General features: G+C 44.8%; 1 long non-coding RNA gene across 4 annotated transcripts in view; it reads left to right on the top strand.

Annotated features, from left to right (window-relative positions):
* The window catches only part of LOC135045718 (uncharacterized), a 445,823-nt gene that overhangs the window by 402,382 nt on the left and 29,587 nt on the right, over positions 1-13,854 (top strand). The gene's annotated exons all lie outside the window — the stretch shown is intronic.

Genomic DNA, 13,854 nt, shown 5'->3' with positions numbered 1-13,854 from the left:
TATTAGTGTTATGAACCACAAGCAGTGGCTCGTTCCTGTTCACTTTCTGTTCATGTATTGTATGTTATAGTTCTCTTGCAGGCCAGGATTTCCTTTGCTCTGGTTTAGAAGACTCTTGTTGGCCGCCGGTGGTGAGTCTGTGTAATTGCAGCCTTTTTCCATGTGTTTAGCCTCACCTGTCTGTTAATTGCACCTGTCAGTTTGGAGTCGTGCAGCAGGGCTGCTGCACAACATAATTAATTAGGGTCCCTGCTGTGATTGGAGGAATTCCTTGTTATATTCTCCCTCACTGCCTGACACAGACGCCGGTGATAGCTTCTGTCTAGCTGCTTCCTGCCTTGAAGCATTGCTGTCCAGGAGTCCTGTGGCTTTGCCTGTGCCTGATCCAGTATCCTGCTTCTTGGTATCCACTGGTCTGTCGTTTGGAATTCTGCCTGTCCTCCGGTCCTGAGAGCCTGTGTCAGCTACTTTGGTGGTTCCTGTCCTTTTGCCAGTATTCGTACCGGTTTCGTGAGTAGCGGCTTCGCCGTGTCCCTCGGCCTAGGCCGTAGCTACTTGTTGCTTTTGCCTTGGATTTTCTGCAGAGGGTTCTGCGTGTGCTGTCCTCACCGGAACACAATGGTGTTGTGTCGGCATGTGGACTGCACTGCCTTTGTTGTAGTTTTTGTCTTTACATACTTTATTTTAGTTCTGTAGCACCCCTAACTGGGTACTTCCTTCTCGAGTTAGAGGTTCCCCTTGTCATCGCCCCGTCTCAGTCTACGCCTTGTCTCCAACTAAGACCGGGGGGCATCGGAGTTGGGCAGACATAATCCATCCTTCAAAGGCGGCTGCCGTGGGCCCAAGAAATCATAATCACGCAGGCGTAGGCTGACAACGAGGGTGAGACAACGGAGTTAGGGATCCCTGGGGGTGCTGCCGAGCTCCGTTATACTGCAGCTTGCGTTCCAGTGCTTGGGGCTTGTCCACCCTGAGTACCGAGTACTGCGAACGTAACAATTAGTATACCATGAACCCCGCACCCACCGCCACCAGGGGTGTGGTGCATAGCACTGGGCTGAACTGGTTGTTACTCGGGAGGGAGTACTCCATTCATTTTTTCTGGTGTCCCCACTTTCTGAGGAATTCCACCCCTGGGCTGACTTGTTTGGGGGGAGTTTAATGTGATGGCAGTGTCACCCCTGCTATGGCATTACTTGCCCTGGCTGGTTCAGCCTAGTGCTGTTTTTTGTTAAACATGGGGAACCCCACTTTTTTTCTTTTTATTTGAGGGGGGGGGGGGGGAGTAAATCATCCTGTGCCTCCCCAGCCACAGACCTCGCCGCACGTCACTGATACACACTAGGCGATATAGTGGACGTCACTCAATTTGACCTTTCCTGAGCTATATAGTTTACTATATTGTCCAGTGTATACTGTAAGTGACAAATGATGCACGTCCCCAAGGGTCGTTAATGACCCTCTGTGTCGGCTGTACAAGCCACTCAATTTGGACTCATCATCCAAAGCTGCATGCACGGCCCAGCCGCTGCATGAAGTCACTGTGCGATATCGCTAGCAATATCGCACAGTGTGTATGCCCACGTCGGACAGCCCGGGCCAGGATGGGGACACACTAGGCAATGTCTCTCATGGAGCACACACCACGGTAATTTACTGCAGGCTAATTACCTCCCCCGGGGCTATCCAATTAGCCTCATTGCAGGCACTTACCAGGGATTTGGTTTCTCCAACCTCAGGTAGGTGAAGCCAAATCCACTTACTTTTTTTCTTGATCGCTGCTGCGAAAACACATAGGTCTGTGACTTTCACGGCTCCTATATGTTTTCACCCGAAAATGGAACATTTTTGGGGCAGAAAAAAGGAGGGCTAATTGAATAGCCTGAAAAACAAAATGTTGCGAAAACTCTTTCGGGACTAACTGGATACCCCACTAAATCTTTTAGATACAAAAAGGGAGATTATTTTGTTTCATGACACCTACATTTCTGATATAAGTTCTCTAAAGTCACTACCCGGTAGTATTGGAAACCAATCGTTCTAGTTTTGAAGACTTATTGGGGGTTTTTTTTTTTTGTGTGCGTTGTTTCTTAAATGACGATTTAAGGAAGTTAAATAAATGTTGAACAGAACAAAGCTGAAAAATATTTTTATAGCAAGATGATGCATTGTTGAATCTTGTACAGCGGTTTTTAACAGCAAAGACTGGATAAAATCTCGACATATTTGTTTTATTTAGAACATTTCCAAGAGTGCTGTTGCTAGGCGTGACATTTTAATACTGGTAGGCTGTTGAGAAGAGATTAGCTTTGTGCCTTTGTTATAGGGATATGAATGCCTGGGTCTCAGGCTCGTTTGCACCATGACCAATAGCTGTCACATTAAGATGATACCAACATTAACAATAGTGTGATCTGATACCTTGTTGTTTAAAATTTCTACTTACAACTTTGCACCTGTCATTTATTTTAAATTCTTTAACCTGAATCTTTTTAACAGTTCCCAAAGTAGAATGATGTGTGTTATAGTTACATTTCCATGGTCAGATACGCTATAGAGATTTTAAAAAAAACAACTAAAAATCCTAATCATCTCATTATTATGAATACATGCGTAAAAATATGCACAGTCAAGCACTTTTATTCAAACACTCCCAGAAAACGCTCAGTTGTCACTCGCAAACGCCCTCTTCCAGTCAATCTCCTTGCGTTCGCCCGTGCGTTTGCTTTTTTCGCATCATCCCGTTGCTTCCCGGCAATCCCCTTTGCTGCAGTCCATCGCGCCTGTGCATTGCGGTGCATACGCATGCGCAGTTCAGATCTTATCACAGGCTGTGAGAAAACGCAGCCTAGCAATCAGGTCTGAATCAGGCCCAAAGTTGTGATGTACACATTTTAATTGGATTGGTTTGTGAGTATTAAAAATGTATGATTTTTATCTAGATCATCACTGTGTGCTAGTGGCATGACTGTGGTAATCTATACTTGCCACGAAAGTGTACTGCAAGAAGAGGTGATCAGAGCCATTTGAAGGAAGTTATTTTTGTTACATTTTTACAAAATTATAAAAAAATATCCTTTTTTCAATATGGTGTCACAAAGAAAGTGACGTAAGCTGGGTACACACCTGTGTGACTGGACGGCCGGCTGGTGGATTCAGGTACAGTAAGCATACACATTTACCGATCGGCCGCTCAATGTGTTATCCAGCTTTGACTTCAGTCCCAGCAACAATTGTACGGTACACACAGCAAGATGTGCCGATATATAGTATCTTCAGATATACATTATGTGCTTCGCAGACGTTGCATTGCCACTCACAGACATGTCGGAAGTACACACCTGCTGACTGGCACGCAATTTATCAGCTGTTCGTTCAAATGGTCAATTTAACACCCAGTGTGTACCCAGCTTTACAGTCAGAACATTGCAGGACATGGGCATCATTTATAAACATTGCTACATCAGCAGTTAAATTAGCAGCAGGGTGGCAGAACCAGAGGGGTAGATGCCATTGTAGGCAGTGGGGAGGAGATGATGGCAAAAGTGAGGGAAAGAAAAGCATATGAAGGAAGACGGCCCTGCTCATGAGAGCTTACAGTCTAAAGGGAAGTGGAAGACAGAGGTGACACAGAGGGCAAAGACAGTGAGCAAAAAGAATGGAGCTCTGGGTTAGGTGAGACTCCTTGCTTAAATTTTCTAGAGACATGTAGAGTCAGGTGTGAGGAGCAGCACGGGAGCATGGAGAGGTGGCATTCATGGGTGGAGTGAAGCGGATGGACGAGAGTGTGAAGAGAGATGAGATCGGTGATGTAAGTAGGTGAGGGTTTGTAAGGTATTGTGAGAAGTTTGAATTGCTTTCTGAAGGGAAAGGTGAGCCAGTGTAGTTCTTGTAGGAGAGGGAAGTCAGGTAATGGGCGTTTGGAGATAAAGATGAGCTGGGTAGCAGCATTGTAGTGGAGACAAGTGAGAGTCAAGAAGGCCAGTCTGGAGATGACCAGTGAGTGAACGTTATAGTAGTCCAGTCTGGAGATGACCAGTGAGTGGATGAGGGTCTTAGTTGCCTCCAGAGTGTGAGAGGGTCTAATCCTGGAAATATTTTTCAGTAGGAGATGGCAGGACTGCGAGAGAGGTACTGGATGAGTCAAGGATAACTCCAGGACCGCACACTTATGGTGTAGAGGAGATGGTGATGCTGTCAATACATAATGAATGTGTTTGATAGGAGGGTATTCGGGAGTCAGTCTTAGACATGTTAATGGAAACTGATAATAATAAAAAAAATCCACTTGAAATATAGGACATATAACATTTATACAGATAATTCAATATTAGAACAACCATACTATAACAATAAACTTTACAAAAAAAACTTTGTTAAAACAATAAAAGTTTAATGTTAACTTGTCCTAAGTGTTATACAATAAATGAAAACTTTAATGCCTAACCCATTGGGATAACTAGAGGTCTTTGCACCCAACAATAGGGTCATAATCAACAACACCAGTAACTTATTGGTATTAACTCTCTTTTACTTTTTCTATCCTTTGCTTGCCATTTTTTGTGACTTATAATTTTTCAGTACATAAGTGTTCTAAACACAGCCCACCTTTAGCCAAGAAGGATCTCGCTATCACCACTTAGGCCAATGTATATATATTTTCTGGTATGTTTGTCACTTTTTTTTTTTACAGTAAAGACATACAGTAATTGAAAATAAAGGCATTCAGGGAAGATCTTTGTCCTTGCAACTGGTCAAAAAACTGGTCACTACTGGACATTTTCAAATCAGGTGCCAAATCTGCACTACACATAGGACAATTTAAGCTTGATTGACTTCTACTCACTAATCTTACAGGTTTTAAGTAGACTCTTGGCCAAATAGCCCGTGATTTGCGGAAGCAGCGTGAATCCAGTAACAATGTAGTTACTATATTTAATGCATCAATAAGTTTAAATGCAAAACCATCCTGGTTTTGCCTTTAAACTAGTTGTTGCTATAAATCTATTGACTGTCTTGCTGGACCGAGCTGGATCCCGCAAATGTGGGTTATTACATTTGGAAATCTATGTAAAATATGCAACTGAAGTTTATATTTCACTATTAAAGGGGGAACAAACGCATCAAAATATGGACCTATCATAGATCCGAAAGTGACCCCATATCACCAGTCCGTTCTGCCCAATTAATGGAATGTTTTCCACACCTCATACCCCCCAAAAAACAATAGCTACAGTATTCTGATATATACTAGAAAGTTATTTTCTGTAAAATGTATTTGTAGAAAATGTTGCTGCTGTTTTTTGGAACAATCAATTCCACCTGTAATTCCGTATAACATTTAAAAAAAATCTTGAATATAAAGCGAATTCGTTTAAGTGATATTTATAGCTAGATGAAAAAAAATTCATACATTTTAATTCTTTATTCATTCCAAATGGGTTTGTTCTGATAAACACCTGTTCCACCACATAATAAATGTGCTATGCACCAAATACAGACAACTTCAGCAATAAGAGGGCCATATTTTTCTTCAGTTTCCCTTCTAGAATAACCTGCCATTTTGTATAATTGGGTCCCGTGTGTTGTTTGTAATAAATTACTAGAGTCACCATTCCACAAGGTATGCCCACTGTGACTCCCACTAATTGAGACTAAAATGTGGAAGGGCTTACCCTTCAATAGCACAAGGCCACAGTGACGTCACTATGGAGGTGCAGGCCCCTCACGGGTGTCACCTGCTGATGGCTGGCACTAAAATGCCAGCTCCTCTTCAGGGACAGGAGCCGGGTGCTGCACTGTAATATTATGTGCAGAACTCAGCTCCTGTCACTGTGTAGGAGATGGAATTGACAGTCTCCAGGGGCAGTCTAGCATCAGCGGGACCCCCGGAGTGATGCCACCTTCACAAAGCCACATCCTCTTTTTTTAGCATGTAGTCTTCAATCCGTACTAGTGATGCCCCTGCCTTTATAATTCTCACCCTTTTATCTGCCCATATTAAAGAGTAGATACGTTGGTCAATTTTAACAAATATGTGCTTTGGTACATGGATAGGTTTAAATACACATACTAATTTGGGTTAGATAAACATTAACTGAAGCTACGTGTATGCTTTGCAGAGAGAGGGAGGTAATATAATCAGGTATATTGTTTGCGATACAAATTCCTAAGTATTTGCATTGTGTAACCTATTGTAGAGAGTAAGAATGTGTGATTCCTTATGGACATATTTAACAAATAGTGAAAATAGCTGATTTTGGCCATTTGATTTTAAGACCTGAAAAAATAAGAATTTCACAACCATCAACATGTTTTTAAGAGAATCATTTGCATCAGCCAAAGATTACATGCCATCTCACCAATTGTAAAGTTCTATGGAGCATGCAAACACCATATAAATAAAATATAATACAGAGAAATCATCTCCGTTCAGTCACATATTGAAAGACCATATACACAAAAACTTCCTCTAAAATACACACCAGAGGCTATATTGTTCTTTTCTGATAATTGTCTTTATAGGCAGTTGAGCCCCAAACGATCTACTCCCCCATTCTCAGCATAAGTATATATAATATAATAAAAATATTGATGGAGATTTACTAAAGAGCTGTTTTACGAAACTGTATGTTTTGCCTTTTTTACCTGCCGTTTGTAGATAGTGAGATTTACAAAAGGCCAAACCATGTATCAGATCTCATTATTTCACAGATTTAAAACAATCATCCCAATTTTTACACATGGAAAGAACACATCAAATTGTGCAGTGGTTTATATAACTGCATGCCCAACTGCTAGATCTAAAGCAGATATTTTAGACATAGGACCTCATTCCGAGGTGATCGCTCGCTAGCTACTTTTTGCAGCCGTGCAAACGCATAGTCGCCACCCATGGGGAAGTGTATTTTCACTTTGCAAGTGTGCAAACGCCTGTGCAGCCGAGCAGTACGAAAAAGTTTTTTGCCGTTTATGAGTAGGTCTGAACTTACTCAGCCTGTCCGGTCCTGGAATTGACGTCAGACACCCGCCCTGCAAACGCTTGGACACGCCTGCGTTTTCCCAAACACTCCCAGAAAACAGTCAGTTGACACCCATAAACGCCTTCTTCCTATCAATCTCCTTGCGATTGGCTGTGCGAATGGAATCGTCACTGGAAGCAATTGACTGTGCGAATAGAATCGTCGCTAGAAACTATGCTGTATGTACCCGTACGATGCGTGTGCGCATTGCGGTGCATATGCATGCGCAGTTTTGCCATTTTTTACCTGATTACTGAGCTGCGAAAATCGGCAGCGTGCTTTCAACTTGGAATTGCCCGCATAGTTGTGATAAAAAGGAATGCTCAAACCCAATTTTTCTCAAACGTATATCTAATATATACATATGTATACACAGATCAGATGTGAGAACAAGCTTATGTTTTGGGCTTTCTATTTACCTACAGCTGTTGTGGAATAATTGGACCATAATTGCTTCTTCTGTATTGATTCTGCCTGTCTTCAAAAATATACATCATCTTATGAAAGGCCTTTGAGCATTCTGTAAAACTATTAATGTGAATGTTTATTCATCTGTCGGTTTAACCCCTGAAGAAGTCCGTAGGACGAAATGCGTAGGGTCGCGAGCACAGAGTCTACATCTTCAGCATAGAGAATCCATCTACGGAAATTATCCCTTTAAGGGTACTTAGTAAAGGAAGCCAAAAAAACTCTCAATATCCCCTTCATTGTTGAGTGCGTTTTTGTTGAAGTGCTGAATTTTATGAGATTGTTTTTGTTTTTTGTGAATAAACACATGTTAAATGTATAAGTAATTTGTTTCAAGCCTAAAAGGCTGTGTATCTGGGTGGTAAAGCTATTTGTAATAAGGACATTTTTAATTTCACACAATTATTGATACAACTAGCGCCCTCTGATTTTTTTTTACATATACAGAAGCTATCTATCTATCTATCTATCTATCTATCTATCTATCTATCTATCTATCTATCTATCTATCTAGATACAGCTATATTATATATATATATATATATATATATATATATAAATATACATATTTACAGATGGGTCCATGTTTATCTGTATAACAAATTTATTTTCTATTATATTTGTTATGAAACACATTACTGTATGGAGATGTTTATGTTTTGGTAAGGTGACGTCTTTAGGTCAAGAAAAGGTTTTAACGACCCCTTCAGATACAACTATTATGCATTCACTTTTTCTCTGACGTCCTAGTGGATGCTGGGACTCCGTAAGGACCATGGGGAATAGCGGCTCCGCAGGAGACAGGGCACAAGAATAAAAGCTTTAGGATCAGGTGGTGTGCACTGGCTCCTCCCCCTATGACCCTCCTCCAAGCCTCAGTTAGATTTTTGTGCCCGAACGAGAAGGGTGCAGGCTAGGTGGCTCTCCTGAGCTGCTTAGAATAAAAGTGTATTTTAGGTTTTTTATTTTCAGTGAGTCCTGCTGGCAACAGGCTCACTGCATCGTGGGACTAAGGGGAGAAGAAACGGACTCACCTGCGTGCAGAGTGGATTGGGTTTCTTAGGCTACTGGACATTAGCTCCAGAGGGACGATCACAGGTTCAGCCTGGATGGGTCCCGGAGCCGCGCCGCCGGCCCCCTTACAGAGCCAGAAGAGCGAAGAGGTCCGGTGAAATCGGCGGCAGAAGACGATCCTGTCTTCAGACTAAGGTAGCGCACAGCACCGCAGCTGTGCGCCATTGCTCTCAGCACACTTCACACTCCGGTCACTGAGGGTGCAGGGCGCTGGGGGGGAGCGCCCTGAGACGCAATATAACAGATAATACCTTAGGTTGGCAAAAGAATACATCACATATAGCTCTTGGGCTATATGGATGTATTTTAACCCCTGCCATTTTTACAGAAAAGAGCGGGAGATAAGGACGTCGTGAAGGGGCGGAGCCTATCTCCTCAGCACACAAGCGCCATTTTCCCTCACAGCTCCGCTGGAAGGACGGCTCCCTGACTCTCCCCTGCAGACTTGCTACAGAATCAGGGTAAAAAAAGAGAAGGGGGGGCACTATTGGCAGCTAAAAATTATATAAACAGCAGCTATAAGGGAATAACACTTATATAAGGTTATCCCTGTATATATATATAGCGCTTGGTGTGTGCTGGCAGACTCTCCCTCTGTCTCTCCAAAGGGCTTGTGGGGTCCTGTCCTCTATCAGAGCATTCCCGGTGTGTGTGCTGTGTGTCGGTACGTGTGTGTCGACATGTATGAGGAGGAAAATGATGTGGAGGCGGAGCAATTGCCTGGGTTAGTGATGCCACCCCCTAGGGTGTCGACACCTGACTGGATGATCGTATTTAAAGAATTAAGTGATAATGTCAGCACTTTGCAAAGAACGGTTGATGACATGAGACAGCCGGCAAATCAATTTGTGCCTGTCCAGGCGTCTCAGACACCGTCAGGGGCCCTAAAACGCCCGTTACCTCAGTGGGTCGACACAGACCCAGACACAGATACTGAGTCTAGTGTCGACGGTGAGGAGACAAACGTAATGTCCAGTAGGGCCACACGTTACATGATCACGGCAATGAAGGAGGCATTGAACATTTCTGACACTACAAGTACCACAAAGAAGGGTATTATGTGGGGTGTGAAAAAACTACCAATAGTTTTCCCTGAGTCAGATGAGTTAAATGAGGTGTGTGATAAAGCGTGGGTTTCCCCCGACAAAAAACTGCTAATTTCTAAAAAATTATTGGCACTATATCCTTTCCCGTCAGAGGTTAGGACGCGTTGGGAAACACCCCCTAGGGTAGATAAGGCGCTCACACGTTTATCTAAACAAGTAGCGTTACCGTCTCCTGATACGGCCACCCTCAAGGAACCAGCAGATAGAAGGCTGGAAAATATTCTTAAAAGTATATACACACATACTGGTGTTATACTGCGACCAGCAATCGCTTCAGCCTGGATGTGCAGTGCTGGAGTCGCGTGGTCGGATTCCCTGACTGAAAATATTGATACCCTGGATAGGGACAATATACTGTTAACTATAGAGCATTTGAAGGATGCATTACTATATATGCGTGATGCACAGAGGGATATCTGCACCCTGGCATCAAGAGTAAGTGCTATGTCCATTTCTGCCAGAAGAGCGTTATGGACGCGACAGTGGTCAGGCGATGCGGATTCCAAACGACATATGGAAGTATTGCCGTATAAAGGGGAGGAGTTATTTGGGGCTGGTCTATCGGACCTGGTGGCCACGGCAACGGCTGGAAAATCCACCTTCTTACCCCAGGTCTCTTCACATCAGCAGAAAAAGACACCGTACAAGCGAGCCTTCCTGCCCCGGGGCAGAGGAAGGGGAAAAAGACTGCACCATGCAGCCGCTTCCCAGGAGCAGAAGCCCTCCCCTGCTTCTGCCAAGTCTTCAGCATGACGCTGGGGCTTTACAAGCAGACTCAGACATGGTGGGGGCCCGTCTCAAGAATTTCAACGCGCAGTGGGCTCACTCGCAAGTGGACCCCTGGATTCTACAGGTAGTATCGCAGGGGTACAAACTGGAATTCGAGGCGTTTCCCCCTCGCCGGTTCCTGAAGTCTGCTCTACCAAAGTCTCCCTCCGACAGGGAGGCAGATTTGGAGGCCATTCACAAGCTGTATTCCCAGCAGGTGATAATCAAGGTACCCCTCCTACAACAGGGAAAGGGGTATTATTCCACGCTGTTTGTGGTACCGAAGCCGGACGGCTCGGTGAGACCAATTTTAAATCTGAAATCCTTGAACACTTACATAAAGAGGTTCAAATTCAAGATGGAATCACTCAGAGCGGTGATAGCAAACCTGGAAGAAGGGGACTATATGGTGTCTCTGGACATCAAGGATGCTTATCTCCACGTCCCAATCTACCCGTCTCACCAAGGGTACCTCAGGTTTGTAGTACAAAACTGTCATTATCAGTTTCAGACGCTGCCGTTTGGGTTGTCCACGGCACCTCGGGTCTTTACCAAGGTAATGGCCGAAATGATGATTCTTCTTCGAAGAAAAGGCATCTTAATTATCCCTTACTTGGACGATCTCCTGATAAGGGCAAGGTCCAGGGAACAGTTAGAAGTCGGAGTAGCACTATCTCAGGTAGTGTTACGTCAGCACGGGTGGATCCTAAATATTCCAAAATCGCAGCTGATTCCTACGACACGTCTACTGTTCCTAGGAATGATTCTGGACACGGTCCAGAAAAAGGTGTTTCTCCCGCAGGAGAAGGCCAGGGAGTTATCCGAGCTAGTCAGGAACCTCCTAAAACCAGGCCAGGTGTCAGTGCATCAGTGCACGAGGGTCCTGGGAAAAATGGTGGCTTCTTACGAAGCGATTCCATTCGGAAGATTCCATGCAAGAACTTTTCAGTGGGATCTGCTGGACAAATGGTCCGGATCGCATCTTCAGATGCATCAGCGGATAACCCTGTCGCCAAGGACAAGGGTGTCTCTTCTGTGGTGGCTGCAGAGTGCTCATCTACTAGAGGGCCGCAGATTTGGCATTCAGGATTGGATCCTGGTGACCACGGATGCAAGCCTGAGAGGCTGGGGAGCAGTCACACAGGGAAGAAATTTCCAGGGCTTGTGGTCAAGCATGGAAGCATCTCTTCATATAAACATTCTGGAACTAAGGGCCATTTACAATGCCCTAAGTCAAGCGAAACCCCTGCTTCAGGGTCAGGCGGTATTGATCCAATCGGACAACATCACGTCAGTCGCCCACGTAAACAGACAGGGCGGCAGGAGGGCAATGGCAGAAGCTGCAAGGATTCTTCGCTGGGCGGAAAATCATGTGATAGCACTGTCAGCAGTGTTCATTCCGGGAGTGGACAACTGGGAAGCAGACTTCCTCAGCAGACACGACCTCCACCCGGGAGAGTGGGGACTTCACCCAGAAGTCTTCCACCTGATAGTAAACCGTTGGGAAGAACCAAAGGTGGACATGATGGCGTCCCGTCTAAACAAAAAACTAGACAGATATTGCGCCAGGTCAAGGGACCCTCAGGCAATAGCGGTGGACGCCCTGGTAACGCCGTGGGTGTACCAGTCAGTGTATGTGTTCCCTCCTCTGCCTCTCATACCAAAGGTACTGAGAATCATAAGAAGGAGAGGAGTAAGAACTATACTCGTGGCTCCGGATTGGCCAAGAAGGACTTGGTACCCGGAACTTCAAGAGATGCTCACGGACGAACCGTGGCCTCTACCTCTAAGAAAGGACCTGCTCCAGCAGGGGCCTTGTCTGTTCCAAGACTTACCGCGGCTGCGTTTGACGGCATGGCGGTTGAACGCCGGATCCTGAGGGAAAAAGGCATTCCAGATGAAGTCATCCCTACCCTGGTCAAGGCCAGGAAGGACGTAACCGCAAAACATTATCACCGCATTTGGCAAAAATATGTTGCGTGGTTTGAGGCCAAGAAGGCCCCTACAGAGGAATTTCAACTGGGTCGTTTCCTCCATTTCCTGCAAACAGGACTATCTATGGGCCTAAAATTAGGGTCCATTAAGGTTCAAATTTCGGCCCTGTCGATTTTCTTCCAGAAAGAACTGGCTTCAATGCCTGAAGTTCAGACATTTGTAAAAGGGGTACTGCATATACAGCCTCCTTTTGTGCCTCCAGTGGCACCTTGGGATATCAATGTTGTGTTGAGTTTTCTAAAGTCACATTGGTTTGAACCACTCACCACTGTGGACTTCAAATATCTCACATGGAAGGTGACGATGCTGTTAGCCCTGGCTTCAGCCAGGCGTGTGTCAGAATTGGCAGCTTTATCATATAAAAGTCCTTACTTAATTTTTCATTCTGACAGGGCAGAATTGAGGACTCGTCCTCAATTTCTACCTAAGGTGGTTTCTGCATTTCACATGAACCAACCTATTGTGGTACCTGCGGCTACTAGGGACTTGGAGGACTCCAAGTTGCTTGACGTTGTCAGGGCCATGAAAATATATGTTTCCAGGACGGCTGGAGTCAGAAAATCTGACTCGCTGTTTATCCTGTATGCACCCAACAAGCTGGGTGCTCCTGCTTCTAAGCAGACGATTGCTCGTTGGATTTGTAGTACAATTCAGCTTGCACATTCTGTGGCAGGCCTGCCACAGCCAAAATCGGTAAAAGCCCATTCCACAAGGAAAGTGGGCTCATCTTGGGCGGCTGCCCGAGGTGTCTCGGCTTTACAACTTTGCCGAGCAGCTACTTGGTCAGGGGCAAACACGTTTGCAAAATTCTACAAATTTGATACCCTGGCTGAGGAGGACCTGGAGTTCTCTCATTCGGTGCTGCAGAGTCATCCGCACTCTCCCGCCCGTTTGGGAGCTTTGGTATAATCCCCATGGTCCTTACGGAGTCCCAGCATCCACTAGGACGTCAGAGAAAATAAGATTTTACTTACCGATAAATCTATTTCTCGTAGTCCGTAGTGGATGCTGGGCGCCCATCCCAAGTGCGGATTGTCTGCAATACTTGTATATAGTTATTGTTACAAAAATTCGGGTTATTATTGTTGTGAGCCATCTTTTCAGAGGCTCCTTTTCGTTTTATCATACTGTTAACTGGGTTCAGATCACAAGTTGTACGGTGTGATTGGTGTGGCTGGTATGAGTCTTACCCGGGATTCAATATCCTTCCTTATTATGTACGCTCGTCCGGGCACAGTATCCTAACTGAGGCTTGGAGGAGGGTCATAGGGGGAGGAGCCAGTGCACACCACCTGATCCTAAAGCTTTTATTCTTGTGCCCTGTCTCCTGCGGAGCTGCTATTCCCCATGGTCCTTACGGAGTCCCAGCATCCACTACGGACTACGAGAAATAGATTTATCGGAAAGTAAAATCTTATTTT

This window comes from Pseudophryne corroboree, chromosome 2 (genome assembly GCF_028390025.1).
Source record: "Pseudophryne corroboree isolate aPseCor3 chromosome 2, aPseCor3.hap2, whole genome shotgun sequence".
Lineage (NCBI taxonomy): Eukaryota > Metazoa > Chordata > Amphibia > Anura > Myobatrachidae > Pseudophryne > Pseudophryne corroboree.
This window is presented reverse-complemented; position numbering and strand designations above follow the sequence as displayed.